Genomic DNA, 15,784 nt, shown 5'->3' with positions numbered 1-15,784 from the left:
GGGTTAAGAAACTGAAAACCAGGGACTTCCCTGGTGGCACAGTGGTTAAGAATCCGCCTGCCAATGCGGGGGACATGGGTTCGATCCCTGGTCCAGGAAGATCCCACATGCCGCGGAGCAACTAAGCTCGTGTGCCACAACTACTGAACTTGCGCTCTAGGGCCCGCGAGCCACAATTACTGAGCTCGTGTGCCATAACTACTGGAGCCCACACACCTAGAGCCTGTGCTCTGCAAGAAGAGAAACCACTGCAGTGAGAAGCTCGCACACCACAATGAAGAGTAGCCCCCACTCACCACAACTACAGAAAGCCCACGTTCACCAACGAAGACGGAATGCAGCCAAAAATAAATAAATAAATAAATTTATTATAAAAAAAAAAGAAATTGAAATCCAAAGGCTACTACCAAAGGATATTTTATTTTAAAAATCTTCATTTAAATTTTAAATGACATGGGAAATCTCGAGAGACAATTATACAAAGTAAGGACACCAAATTAGACACAGTAGTTATCTTTGGATATGAGAATTCAGGGACATTTTAGTTTTCTTTAATGTTTTTCTATATTTTCCAAATATTTACTTTTAAAAACAGAAAAATATATATTAAAGCATGATTGCTTTAAGGAGGAAAACCAGTTAGGGCAGTTAAGGAAGTCATCTATCAAAAATTCTGCCTAATGAACTACAGCCTATCTTAAGGTGACTTCCTAGGAGAAGGGCTGAAGACAATGAAATTTTCTGGAACAGAATCACATGAAACAAATAAACGTGGGTGTTAAATTAATTTCTAATGATAACCATTCTCAAATTTGTCCACATCAACTAGGTTATCTGTGGCTCTAAAATTAATTTGAACCTCAATGATCAAGTTCATTGTACAATGTTATCAAGATTAGATAGTTAATTTTCTATGTCACTTTGTCACTTTGGGTTATAAAGTATATATATGGATTGTGTCTGGGTATATATATACACACACATTATATATATATATATATACATATATTTATTTTTCCTTGGGTGGTGGGATAGAATTAAACTTCTCACACTTTAGTTCATCCAAGTTGTATTTGTTCTTCATTTCCTGGCTTCCTCATTCAATAAGAGTTCTCCACATTGATCTTGCCCTCTTCTGAAGTTCTTTAGTGCTTATGGTCTGAACAGCCCAAGTGGGTAATTTGTGTGTAGAGTTTATGTTCTAGTGTATGCTAGCTCTGTCTCTGTAAAGGTTCTGATATCCAGTTTTTTTTTTACAGTCTCCCTACCATGGTAGACAGTCAAAAAATACTTATTGATAGATTGACTTGAAAGAATGTTTGGATGTCATGTCAATTTATTATGATAATATGCACAGTGTTCCACTCTCCAATATAAAAGTAAAAACCATTTTCTATTCCGGATTAACATTCATTGTTTCACTGTGAGTCTTGTAAAAATACTCATTATGGAATTAAACTTTTTGATTTTTAAAATCTGATTTAGTTTACTCTGGCTTAAAATTAATCCTGAACAACAGTCTTTCCTCCTCTCAGTATATCACTAAAATCCACACAAGAAAGAGAAATGAAAACAAACAACTTGAACATAAATACTTTAGCTAAACTACTGTCAAATTATGGGATGAGTTAATCATAATTATGAATTCAATGGCACTATTTTATATCAAACAAGCAAACATCAAAAAACAAATAAATCTAAGCAAACTAGATCTCACCTATGATACCTGGGCTTTGCCTCATAAAACAGAGTAAGTAAACTTGATATTTTATCCCCGCCCCCCACCCAGTGTCTGCCTCTTGCTTTAAAGACCCAGTTCCTTTCCACAACAAAAACTTGGCTGTGAGTGCTGTTTTTTGTGTTGCCCAGAAAATTGATCTCTCTCAATTAATGGCTTTCTACATCTCTTGAGAGTTTGAAACTTCCAAAAAATAAAAAGAAAGTTTACAGACACTGGGGGCAAAACATTCAATTATAAACCATTCCCAGTAACAAAGAACTTTCTCGGAGCCAGAGGAGGGGGAGACACTTAGTGGCAATGAATGCTGGGGAGGACAATTTGTCATTATTGAGCTTTACTGGGCCAGAGACTCCACGTTGGGGAGGTAGTTGTAGGACCAGCACCTTGTAAAAACAGCAGAGCTACACTGGATCCTGGTGGGAATGGGACCATGCCTGGGGCTATGAAAGTCAGATTTCCCTGGGGAAGTAATTTGGTTGAGCAGTGGATTTGGTCTCATTCAAATGGTGAGTGAGGGAAGTTGAGAACATATTCAGATGTCAGTTTCTACTAAAGTGTCTATAGAGACCTTGTCTGCTTAGAGGAGGGGGCCCATGAAAACATACCACAAAAAATACAGAAGAAATTCATAATTTCAAAATTCACTATTTCAGGTGCAGTTTATCATCTAAGAAAATATATTCTTAACAAAATATAAAAACTATTTACTAATAAGAAACAAAAATAAAAACTATAGTGGCAACTGAAAGGCAATAGAAAGAGATAAAAGATTTTCAGCCCATCTGAAATTTAATAGATTAAAATTCACTCTAAAAGAGGGCAATAACAAGATTATTTCAGAACAACAAAGTCCACAAATTCCAAAAAGTACATTATGGAATTTCAAAAGTACAACAAACTGAGAAACAATTAATGTAAAAAAGTCAAAAATGAAAAGGAAAAACCGTAAGCTAAAAGTCTAAATAATTCCAGAAGTACTGAGAGGGTCATTGAATGTGTGTGTGTGTGTGTGTGTGTGTGCACGTGTGTGAGCCCAGGGAGCAGGGTAGGTGGAGAGTGTGACAAAACTGTCTAAAGTTATAGTAGCAATTGTTAAAGAGCTTTTATTTCCTTTATGTTTAGATAAAATACAGATTCAATAATATGTATTAATAACGGAACAAGAAAATAAAAATCAATAGAGAAATAAAACAAAGACAATCCAAAATAAAACCTATAGGAAAATATTAAAGAAATTACAAAGATTCTCAGATGAGACAAAACAAAGACAATCTATATGTTACTTAGAAGAAATAAATCTCAAACCAAATGACAGAAAGGTGAAAAATAAAAATAACAAAATTAGTCACTGTATGCCAGATATATGCAAACAAAAAGGGATATATACCAAAAAAAAAAACAAACAAACCCAAAAACAAAAAAAAACCACCCAAACAAACAAAACAAGGATGATGCTAGTTTAAAGCAGGTTTTCAGTAGCAAATGAAGCACTGGAACATAATTACATATTCATAAAATATGCAATTGATTTTGGGGTAGAAATAATTTTTTAAAAAGATAAAATTTTTATTATCAATACATAGTGTGCTAGGTTGAATTCCAAGATGACCCCAAATGACCCCTGGCCTTATGCAGTCCTCACCCCTTGAGCGTGGGCAAAATATGTATCTGAAGAGATACTCCTCCCATGATTATGGTGGGTTATAGGGCAAAAGTAAAGAAGTAATTATGGGCTTATATCAGTTATTTTAAGATAGGGAGATTATCTTGGATGACCCTGACCTAATCATACAGGCCTTTAAAAAAGAAATGAGTTTTTTTCAGGAGAGAGATTCAAAGCTCGAGAGAGATTTGGCACCAGTGACAGCCAGCAAGAAATCAGGGACTTCAGTGTTAAAACTGCAAGCCAGTAACCTTAATAAGTGTGGAAGCAGATTCTTCTTCAGAGATTCCAGAAAGGAACACAGCCCACTGAAATACCCTGATTTCAGTCTTCGAAGATCCCAAGCAGAGAACCTAGTCATACCATGCCTGAACTTCTGATATAAAAATCTGTGAGTTAATAAATGGGTGTTCTTTTAAGCCTCTAAGTTTGTGATAATTTCTTAAATAGCCATAGAAAATCAGTTACACATAGAAATAGTGTGCTAAATTACTGAATTCAGGAGATCTGTACAAGGTCATCAAGGTATTGTGGAGAAACAGGTGAGATGAGGAGGGAAATTCAAAGTGCTTGCACTACAAAATCATGAGCCACAACCTCAGCTGAAACCCAACAAGTAGAAATTAGAACTCGGTAAAAATTGCACTGTTCATGAGCACTCCTGGTTGCTTGGTCTGGCATTTTGGGTATAGGTTCCAGAAGTGTTTTAGAGGGGTTTTTATCATTTTAAAAAAAAAAAAGAAGGATGAGACTATAAGATGATGGTTTTGGATCCTTGGGGACCCATAAATATTTTATAGCTCCTGTAACTTGGTCATAGCACCTATAAAAGTAAATATATTTGTGGTTCCATATTGCTTATCCTTCTTATATGGCACTATATCTCATGAAATGAGACCCTTGAAGCAGCAATGATTAATACTATATTAAAGTACCTGCTGAGAAACTCTATTAGGGGAAAAATTCAAAGCTACAACTATAGTTAGAACACATTTAGAATGTATTTTTTTTTTTTCAGTTTTTGATAGATCAAGTTTTTAAAAAAAAATATGTAGAAGATTAATAAATAGGCTATTATTAAGAAATAACTCATAAACAAAACAACTTACAAGCCAATAAAGACAACAGACTGTTTTAGAATGTCAGTGGATATTTAGAAATATTAAAGCCATGCTAGGCCATTAAAAAAACCTCAACAAATTTTAGATGGAAAATGTTATACGGAACATTTTCTATCATCAGCATGTAATGAAAATATAAATTAAGGGTAAACAAACAAAACACAAAATGATCTGAAGCTAAAAATCTTAACCCTTGGATAAGAGAAGAAATCAAAAAGAAAATTATATATTTTTAGAAATTAATTGCACTTAATTATAAGTCAAAAGTTATGAAATATGACAAAATATTGGAACTAAAATTAATATATTATATGATTTTTATCATATGCAATAAACTGTAATTATTATTTATAAAAATAAGTTACTAAAATAAATATGAAACAAGCTAGGAAAATATCTACACATATAATAATATAACATACAAATATCTGCCTAACAAAAAAGGAAAAATTACCTCTAAAGTTAAGGATTAAAAATACATTAAAAAAGGAGAGGCAGTAAAATAGAAGAGAGTAGTGTAATTAACAAACCTATTTCTTTTACAAATTCAAAAAATAGAGAAACTCATAGTAAATCAAATAAAGAAATATAAATAAAAATAAACGATATGCAGTATAGAAATATAGAAATGGGTATAACTTGGTAAGATGCAATATTTTAAGAGAATACTCTAGTCTCATGATTTTATGATAATTTATCCAGATAAATATTTTATGCTAGTAAATGGGGATGATACAAAAATACTTTACACTCATTTGGTGGAACCAGCAAAGCCTCAGTCAGGACTCTTGATTGCAAGTAACAAAAACACAACACAATCTGGCTTAAACAGACGGAGTACGTTTTCTCACATATTTTATATACTCAGGGATATAGACCTATATAACCCAAGGTTCCCCTCCTGCAGAGGTTTCATATCACCAGTCTCTCCCTAGAGTTTTTGGTTTCACTTCCTCTAAGTTAGGTGCTTCCTTTGGGAGGTTTTCTTATTGTGATATTTCTACAGTTGAATATACAATCTCATATTCACTCATTTAAGTAATAGTTTCCTTGTATTTCAAGCTTAGCAATTTTCTTTCAGACTTAAAAATATATATATTTTACAATATTTGTATAGTAAATAGGATTCTCTCCAAAACAGAGAAAAAAAACTGTTCCTTTGTTATTAAAAAGCACTCAAAGTAGTCACTATGAAAAACTCAAATACATGAGGTTTATCAACTTGAACTTCTAGACCTCCTATGAATCAAAAATTCTTTATGTGAAATTAATCATTAATGAGAAAATCATAAATTAATAGGACCTATGATTATTTTATGCTTATTATCTTTCTTAACTCTTCTTTAAATATGTTTTAACACTCTTCAGGTAAGATTTTATACAGTCCCAATATATGTATTATAAAATGCCAGGAACTTTGGGTATGTGTTTTATAAGATTGTCATTTTTAAGATGAGTTGTTGTAGCTTATTTTAAAACAAGTATTTATTTTTCATTTCTATTGTAGAAAAGAGTGGGTATTGTAACTAGAAAAAATAATTGTAACATGCCACTTCTGTATTCCCCAATCCTTGAATAATATTCCATTTAGCAATTTTTAATTTTAGATTTCTCTTAGAAAACTATACATTAAATAAATTAGAGCTATTTAGAAGAAATGTGGGCATGGTACTTGCTGTAAGATTTCATGAAATTTAGTGAAATTCTTGCTTCAGAGTCAGATTGTTGTTTCAACTATTACACATTAGTACTTCTTAACTAATAAATTACATGGATATAGTTAAAATGGTAATTAAGACTGTTGTTTCTAGTGCTACAAAATGCCCAAGTGAACATAAGAATTAGCTGGAGAACAAGTTAAAATACACATTCTTGGACTTTTATTTCCAGAGATTCAGATTAACTAGGTCTGGGATAGAGGGCTTCTTCATTTTCCTAAGAAATCCCCGGTTATTCTGAGGCTGCTTATGGGCCACTTTGGAGTTTTCAGACAGATGTAGAGCAGAAAACAGAAGGTCACTCTTTCATTTTCCCCCTCCCAACTTTTAAACAGAGCTCTCCTACTTTTCTACTATTTATATATTAGGGATATATATAAACTTTTATTTGATGAAAGAGCTGCATGAGTAAAAAATTGTTTGAATATTACTGCATTATTCCATCATAGTTAGAAAAAAACAGAGACGATTACTCCATCTCTACAGAGAGGTCTGAGTTGTGATAGTACTTACTCAAAAAGCAAGGGTAGAGCTTAATGATAGATCAGTGAATATTTCATTATATTAATTTCTAGAAAACCAGTAATACTGTTAACGAAAAGTTTGATTAATACTAAATTTTGGCCAAACATCGAAGGAATATAAAATACTGAATAATCATTAGGCAAATCTTCAATATCCTTTCTTCTTAGAGAAACAGCAAGAAAATTTAAATTGATAATTCAGAAGAAAACATTAGAACTCTTTTTCTTATTAGGATGTAGAAAACAGTGTGAGAATGTCATTTACCCTGTAAAAACAAGAAAAAAGCCAGGTATTTGGGAAAAAAGTCATAATTTTTCCTGAAACCATCATAGTGCTACAGCTGCAAGGTAACTAAGTAAATTAAATTACAAAGAATGACCAAAAGGAATGATGAGATACATTTTATTTACTTTGGCATGTCACTGGAGGAAGAGGTGGTCACCATACAAGCAGGTAAAAAGAAATCAGCCAAAATTTTAACAAATTCTTAAAGCCTTGGTATAGGTTAACATGTTCACTTTGAATAGACGGGAGCCCAAGACATAAGAATGCCTGCACTCACAAACTCTCTTCCCAGTCCTGTGACAGGTACTGATAACAAAGATTGGGGGCAGGGCAGGAAACAGTGAGAGTTGCTTTGGGAGCTCAGTAGGCCGGAAGTGGTCAGCTGGCACTGAAGGTAGGCACTGATCATCATCTGCTTCCCTAGACCTACTCAAATATGAAAGCTTAAAGTCATTGGTGGAGGGGCAGCAAATACTTTCACTTCCGTGGTCAAGGCAAAGATTCACTGCTTCACGGGGAGGGGTAAGAGCAGAAATCCTCTACTCCTGAGGAGGATCAAGGAGCCCTTCCCTACTCATAAGAAGAAGAGGTCATCTCTTATGAGGATACGGTCAAGGAATTCTTCTGCCCAGGAATGCAACAGACACAAAGCAGAGATTGGTTGCCATTAGGAGAAGAGTGAGCACTCTGGTTCATAGGTCTCTAAATAAGACTGAAGTTGTACCAGGAAAACAGAAGCCTCATAGCTCCCACCAACAAGAAAAGCAGTCTACCACTAGGGGAGGGGTGTGGTGAGAGATGCCCCCAACAGTGGCAGAGGTGTGCAGGAACTGCTAAAAGCTGAAGGTGGAATAAGAACAATGAGAAAAACCATCCAGAATTGCAAACCACATTCTAAGCACAAGGTAACATTAGGTCTTGCCTGAAGGAACCGGAGCCTGTGGTGCATAAATAAAGACAGAAATGGAAAAATGGAAATCCAGCCCAACATCTGATTGGTTCAACTCAACCTCCCACAATAATGGTCTGATAGGAGATGAGACTGCCCCTTTCAGGTATAAATATTGACTTTGGTCTTTCTCTTCTTCTACATACAATGTCTATATTCAATCAAGATTATCTCTCTCTCTCTCTCTCTCTCTCTCACACACACACACACACACACACACACACACACACACACACACTCCCATTTCAAGGAATAAATATTCAAAATAATAAGATTTAGGCACTCATATATTAAAACTATCACAGAGGAACTTTAAAGTAACCAAGGTAAATATGTGAAAAGATCTAAAAACAATGAACTGAGTAAAAAGAACCAACAAGAAAAATAAAAATGAATATGTCAAGTTTTGATTGAAGAACCATTTAAAAGGAAGATATGATGGAACATCATTAGAAAGATTTTGCATGGATCAGATATGCCACAGAACATATTGGTTTCTATCAAACCTATCATCTAGTTATGGTATATATTCAATGTATATTTAACTATAGATCCTTTTCCCATCTCTATTTTTAATTCTGTTTTGCCTCTGACTTAATATCTTAGTACTCCAGTCCTCATTATCCCCCCTCCTATATATTTCCTCAGGAAATATTGTGCATGCCAGACAATTTGTCACTTAATTATGTGTATTCTGCTAATTTATATATTAGAATCATCCCCCAGATTCTGTCTTGACATGTAACAGGGGATGTAGGAAATATTACTTTGCTTAATTGGAGGGGAATTCTTCAAAAAGTTATTCAAGTTTAAGGCAGAACTGACTCCACAACTTCTATCTGAGCACTGGCAATGTTCTGTTGCATCATTTTTTTTCATCTATTTGTGTACCTCTATTAGATTTTGATCCTTTGAGAGCATAGAACATTGTTTTATTCATCTTTATACCTACAATATCTAGGACAGTGTCTAGCATATACTAGCTACATAATAAAATTGTGCTGAATGAATGCATGAGTGAACAGATGAATGAAAATTTGCCTGTGGTGCAGGTGGAGTCCTTAGCACTATCCTCCTGTGTTTTCATGTGGACTCAGTACAACTTAACTATGTGATGCTGGGTTGGATAATCATCTGCCCACCTGGTAAGCAGGGGCTGCAGGACCCCTTGTCTATTTTCTACATTCAAGAAGTCCTGGCAGAGGCCCCTTCCTTCAACATAACAACAATCCACATTGTTATTTTCATTTTTATATGACCTGCCTGATAGAAAGTCTTCATTGTAATAGTTCTTTCTTTATTTTCATCACTATGATATTAAGCTTAGATTTGCTAGATGCCATTTACTATAATGCTGATGAAGGTTCTTTTTATGAACACTTATTTTTATTATCCTTATTATGTTTTTAGGTTTTCATGGTGGTATTTCATTATTTGGTGGTAAAACATGACTATTTTATCTGTAGCTAATAGATATTTTCTTATCAATGTAAGATTTCTATTCTTAAATCCAAATTTCTTTCTAGCTTCCTTTATAAGAAAAGAGTATTCTGAAGAAGTTTACACTCAGAATGATGAACATTTAATGAAATTATGGAGTGCCAAATTTTAATGAAATACTGCTATAGGATTAGTGTGTGGAATATCTTCTAGGTGAATTATGTTGGAATTTCCAATTAGGGTACTAGAGGTAGGCATGGATTTCATTGCAGTTAAACATTTGCTGACAAGCCAGTCTTTCAATTTAGCTTTGTGCATTGAGTAAAGAAATTTGATCCTGTTCAGCTTTCAATAGAAAATGTTTTCCTTTTAGATCTACTTCTTCACTGGGAAGCTTTTATACTTGACCAAAAAAGATTCTCTTTGCCTGCCTATCTTTAGATATACAAATGCCTCACATGAAATAAATATTCAAATAAATAAATAAATGATATTTTTCATTGGGAAAAATAACCAGTATTATTATGTTGCTTTAAGATAGTACAAAAACAAGATGTCACAAAGAAAGAAAACTACAGGCCAATATCACTGATGAACATAGATACAAAAATCCTCAACAAAATACTAGCAAAAAGAATCCAACAGCACATTAAAAGGATCATACACCATGATCAAGTGGGGTTTCTCCCAGGAATGCAAGGATTCTTCAATATAAGCAAATCAATCAATGTGATACACCATATTAACAAATAGAAGGATAAAAACCATATGATCATCTCAATAGATGCAGAGAAAGCTTTTGACAAAATTCAACACCGATTTATGATAAAAACCCTCCAGAAAGTAGGCATAGAGGGAACTTTCCTCAATATAATAAAGGCCATATATGACAAAGCCACAGCCAACATCGTCCTCGATGGTGAAAAACTGAAACCATTTCCACTAAGATCAGGAACAAGACAAGGTTGCCCACTCTCATCACTATTATTCAACATAGTTTTGGAAGTTTTAGCCACAGCAATTAGAGAAGAAAAAGAAATAAAGGGAATCCAAATCAGAAAAGAAGAAGTAAAGCTGTCACTGTTTGCAGATGACATGATACTATACATAGAGAATCCTAAAGATGCTACCAGAAAACTACTAGAGCTAGTCAATGAATTTGGTAAAGTAGCAGGATACAAAATTAATGCACAGAAATCTCTTGCATTCTATACACTAATGATGAAAAATCTGAAAGTGAAATTAAGAAAACACTCCCATTTACCATTGCAACAAAAAGAATCAAATATCTAGGAATAAACCTACCAAAGGAGACAAAAGACCTGTATGCAGAAAATTATAAGAGAGAGATGAAAGAAATTAAAGATGATACAAACAGATGGAGAGATATACCATGTTCTTGGATTGGAAGAATCAACATTGTGAAAATGACTATACTACCCAAAACAATCTACAGATTCAATGCAATCCCTATCCAAATACCACTGGCATTTTTCACAGAACTAGAACAAAAAATTTCACAATTTGTATGGAAATACAAAAGACCCCGAATAGGCAAAGCAATTTTGAGAAAGAAAAACGGAGCTGGAGGAATCAGGCTCCCAGACTTCAGACTATACTACAAAGCTACAGTAATCAAGAGAGTATGGTACTGGCACAAAAACAGAAATATAGAACAATGCAACAGGATAGAAAGCCCAGAGATAAACCTGTGCACATATTGTCACCTTATCTTTGATGAAGGAGGCAAGAATATACAGTGGAGAAAAGACAGCCTCTTCAATAAGCGGTGCTGGGAAAACTGGATAGCTACATATAAAAGAATAAAATTAGAACACTACCTAACACCATACACAAAAATAAACTCAAAATGGATTAAAGACCTAAATGTAAGGCCAGACACTATCAAACTCTTTGAGGAAACATAGGCAGAACACTCTATGACATAAATCGCAGCAAGATCCTTTTTGACCCAGCTCCGAGAGAAATGGAAATAAAAACAAAAATAAAAAAATGGGACCTAATGAAACTTAAAAGCTTTTGCACAGCAAAGGAAACCATAAACAAGATGAAAAGACAACCCTCAGAATGGGAGAAAATATTTGCAAATGAAGCAACTGATAAAGGATTAATCTCCAAAATTTATAAGCAGCTCATGCAGCTCAATATCAAAAAAAAAAAAACCCAATCCAAAAATGGGCAGAAGACCTAAATAGACATTTCTCCAAAGAAGATATACAGATTGCCAAGAAACACATGAAAGAATGCTCAACATCATTAATCATTAGAGAAATGCAAATCAAAACTACAATGAGATATCATCTCACACCGGTCAGAATGGCCATCATCAAAAAATCTACAAACAATAAATGCTAAAGAGGGTGTGGAGAAAAGGGAACCCTCTTGCACTGTTGGTGGGAATGTACACTGATACAGCCACTATGGAGAAGAGTATGGAGCTTCCTTAAAAAACTAAAAATAGAACTACCATATGACCCAGCAATCCCACTACTGGGTATATACCCTGAGAAAACCATAATTCAAAAAGAGTCATTTACCACAATGTTCATTGCAGGTCTATTTACAATAGCCAGGACATGGAAGTAACCTAAGTGTCCATCAACAGATGAATGGATAAGAAGATGTGGCACATATATACAATGGAATATTACTCAGCCATAAAAAGAAACAAAATTGAGTTATTTGTAGTGAGGTGGATGGACCTAGAGTCTGTCATACAGAGTGAAGTAAGTCAGAAAGAGAAAAACAAATACCGTATGCTAACACATATATATGGAATCCAAAAAAACAAAAAAGAAAATGGTCATGAAGAACCTAGGGGCAAGATGGGCAAAAAGATGCAGACCTACTAGAGAATGGACTTGAAGATATTGGGACGGGGAAGGGTAAGCTGGGACAAAGTGAGAGAGTGGCATGGACATATATACACTACCAAATGTAAAATAGATAGCTAGTGGGAAGCAGCTGCATAGCACAGGGAGATCAGCTTGGTGCTTTGTGACCACCTAGAAGTGTGGGATAGGGAGGGTGGGAGGGAGGGAGACGCAAGAGGGAAGAGATATGGGGATATATGTATATGTATAACTGATTCACTTTGTTATAAAGCCGAAACTAACACACAATTGTAAAGCAATTATACTCCAATAAAAATGTTTAAAAAAAAGAGAAAAAAAATTAAAAAGAAAAAGATAGTACAAAAACAAATCTGAATATTTCCAAATGAGCTTTATAGTTCAGTAATAAGTTAATTAAATCTTAATAGCATAATATTACAACACATTTTGTTGTTTTGAAATAAGTTAAATATTTTAATTACAGACAATAAATATTTTAACAACCATCAACTGAATTCTCAATGTTTTCAATACAATTTTCCCCGTGTTAAAAAAACAGAACAAAACAAAACTGAAGCCAATCTTCCAGTTTTCCACTTTACTGTGGTCCTGCCTTATAAATATTTTTGTGAGATAAAATAACAGGTTCTTTCCTGAGTTAAAGTATTAAATATTGTTTTATACAATTGCTTTGTATCTAAAAGTAAATGTTTAGAAATTTATATTTACCAAGTAATCTAGCTTAAAGTTTGGTAATCGATTTTTTTTAATTTAAAAGAGATTTAACATATATAATAATTATTTCAAGCTAGTAGCTTTTCTCTACAGGTACTTTGTGGAGATATCAAAAGTCTGTTTAAAAAGATAAAGAAACTTCAGAAATTGTAATTTAGGAAAATATGAAAATAAAGTCTGAGTTTTTAAAGTTAGTGTTTTGGACATAATGTAAAAAGAAGTACCACTGTTTATTAGTACTTTGCATTCTTTCTTATTTAGGCTCAAAAATACTAAATGCCCAGCATCTTGCCTCATTTCCAAAGTCGTGTATATTCAAGGACACCCTTTATTGTAAGGGATAATACTGTTTCACATTATTCAGTCTCCCAGGGTATTCTATCAGAAACTTTGAAATTAGATTTAACAGATTAAATAATAATACTAAGTACTTGCTCTAATCCAAGCTATGTGACTATAAGGCAAACAATTTGCAGCTTTACCACATTATCAGAAAACATTTTTTCCTCATAGCAAATAGAACATTTCTCTCTATCCTGAGTTTTCTCTCACTGTTTCATATTTTGTACACTAATCTGTAATAATATTCATTCCCAAATAATGGCCTAGATTTTTCTAATTATATATATAATTAGAAATATACATATATATTCAATATATAGATGAACATTATACTTTTAAATAGAAATACACTTTTTGAGTTTCTGATTATAAAATATATGTCAAGATAGAGCAAATAACCATTCAATAATAAAGAACTCCAAGTCACTTCGGTGTAAAACAACAAATACTTCTTTATTTCTTATGAAATGTCACAGATTTCTTGTGGACTCTGCTCCCTTTCTTCTCTGTTGGACTTTGACTAAGAAGCTACTAACTGAAGACTTGCTGAAAGTCAGTACAATGCAGTGCAAAACAGTGTATTGAAATATACTTTAGCTCTTAAGGCTTCATCCCATAAGTAACCCAGGTAATGTATGCTGACACTTACGGTGGTGCTAAATAAACTGCATGGGCACAGGGAGGTCCAATCCCACCATAAGCTTAGACAATGAGGAACAAGAAATAGACTGTAAACTACACTAATACAATAATTTATTTTGTAAATGTCTTACTAATTGGTATTTTTTCTTTCCTTCTTTCTTTTTCCTCCCCTTCCTCCCTCCCTCCCTGTTTCCTTCTTTCCTTCCTTCCTTCCTTCCTTTTCTTTTAAACATGTATTCTAAACATCTCTGAGTTTCTTGGATGTGTATTTTGTTGTCTTTTATTATTTTTGAAAATTCTCAGCTGTTATTTTTTTTAAATATTTCTTCAGTCCCATTCTCACTTCTTTCTCTGGAATTCAAATAACTTTTATGTTAGAGTATTTATATTGTCTTATAGCTCCTGGATGTTCTGTTTCATTTTTTTTCTCTCAAAATTTTGCTTCTTTGTGTTAAGCTTGCATAATTTCTAATAACATATAAGGTCACTGATTCTTTGCTTGGCAGCATTGTGACAACTGAAGAGTTCATCAAAAGCATTTTAGTATAGCCACTTGGTATTTTTTTCATATTTTCATCCCTCTGATGAAATTCCTTATATGTTAATACATATTGCCATCTTATTCATTGGAGCCTTCAGCATAGTAATCATTGTTTTTAAAATTCCTGTTGTATAGTTTCAACATGTGCATAATATCAAGATATTAAGTCCCTACTTCCTCTCTACTTTGTCTGAATTCAAATATCTTTCTATACCATGTGAGTTGTGGTTGTTGTTTGGCTTACAATCCGAGGTAGTTGTTCACTCTCCAGTCTCGTGGAGTACCATCCTATATAGTTGCATAGCTGAAAAGTCTTCAGTTGATTTACCTTTTTAACTGCTATTGACAATGTGTACAACTATACTACCCAAACTTAAGTCATTTATTCTGATAGATAGATTGATTTTTCATTTGGAAGATTACCTAATAAAGAACCTTTTTCAGAAGTACAAAACAGTGTTTTGTGATGTAAATGTTCAAAATGATTTTTAAAACAATCAAAAATAATTTTGCCCTCACTTATATTTTTTGACAGTGTATACAATCTTTTACCCTTAGAACTTTATAAGTATGTCCCAAAATTTTTGGCTGAAATTGAGAAGCCTAAAGCTAATCTTGTTATATTTATTTTTTGAGATAATTTAGCTGTTTGTATAATTGATTTATCAATTTATTCTTGGATTATCAGACTTTACCTTGATATGTTTGGCTGTTTATGCTCACTGAATATTCTTCCCATACTTTCAGTTCAGGTATCTTCCTTTAAAATCTGGATTTAAAACTAGTCCTGAGTTTGACTTCCAGGATCTTCTATCATCAAAGGAAAAGATAAAGCTAAATTAATAGGATTAGTTGTTCTTGATTATAAACTACAAACATATAGAAAAAGTTCTAAAATCTCCATTATCCTGGAGTATCTCAAATACTATTAGGAAAAAAAAAATGTCACAGGCATCCTGGAAGGAGAACACAAAATCCTAGTGATATCTTCTATGGTATTCAGCCTGCAAAATGGTCCCCCAAAATCCTTGCCTTCCGGTATTATCACACTTGTGTAATTCTGTCTAGACTGAATAGTGCTGAAATATATGACCAAATTGTAGATGTGTGGCTGCCGCTTTCACCTCTTGGCTTTTTCTCTTGGAAGAAGCCAGTGACCACGTCTTGAGGACCCTCTAGTACCCCGTGGAGATGGTCCTGTAGGAATAATCTGAGGTCCCATGATTA

This window comes from Balaenoptera musculus, chromosome 3 (assembly GCF_009873245.2).
Source record: "Balaenoptera musculus isolate JJ_BM4_2016_0621 chromosome 3, mBalMus1.pri.v3, whole genome shotgun sequence".
Taxonomy (NCBI): Eukaryota; Metazoa; Chordata; class Mammalia; order Artiodactyla; family Balaenopteridae; genus Balaenoptera; species Balaenoptera musculus.
The sequence above is the reverse complement of the archived record's forward strand: the minus strand, read 5'-3'. Positions refer to the sequence as shown.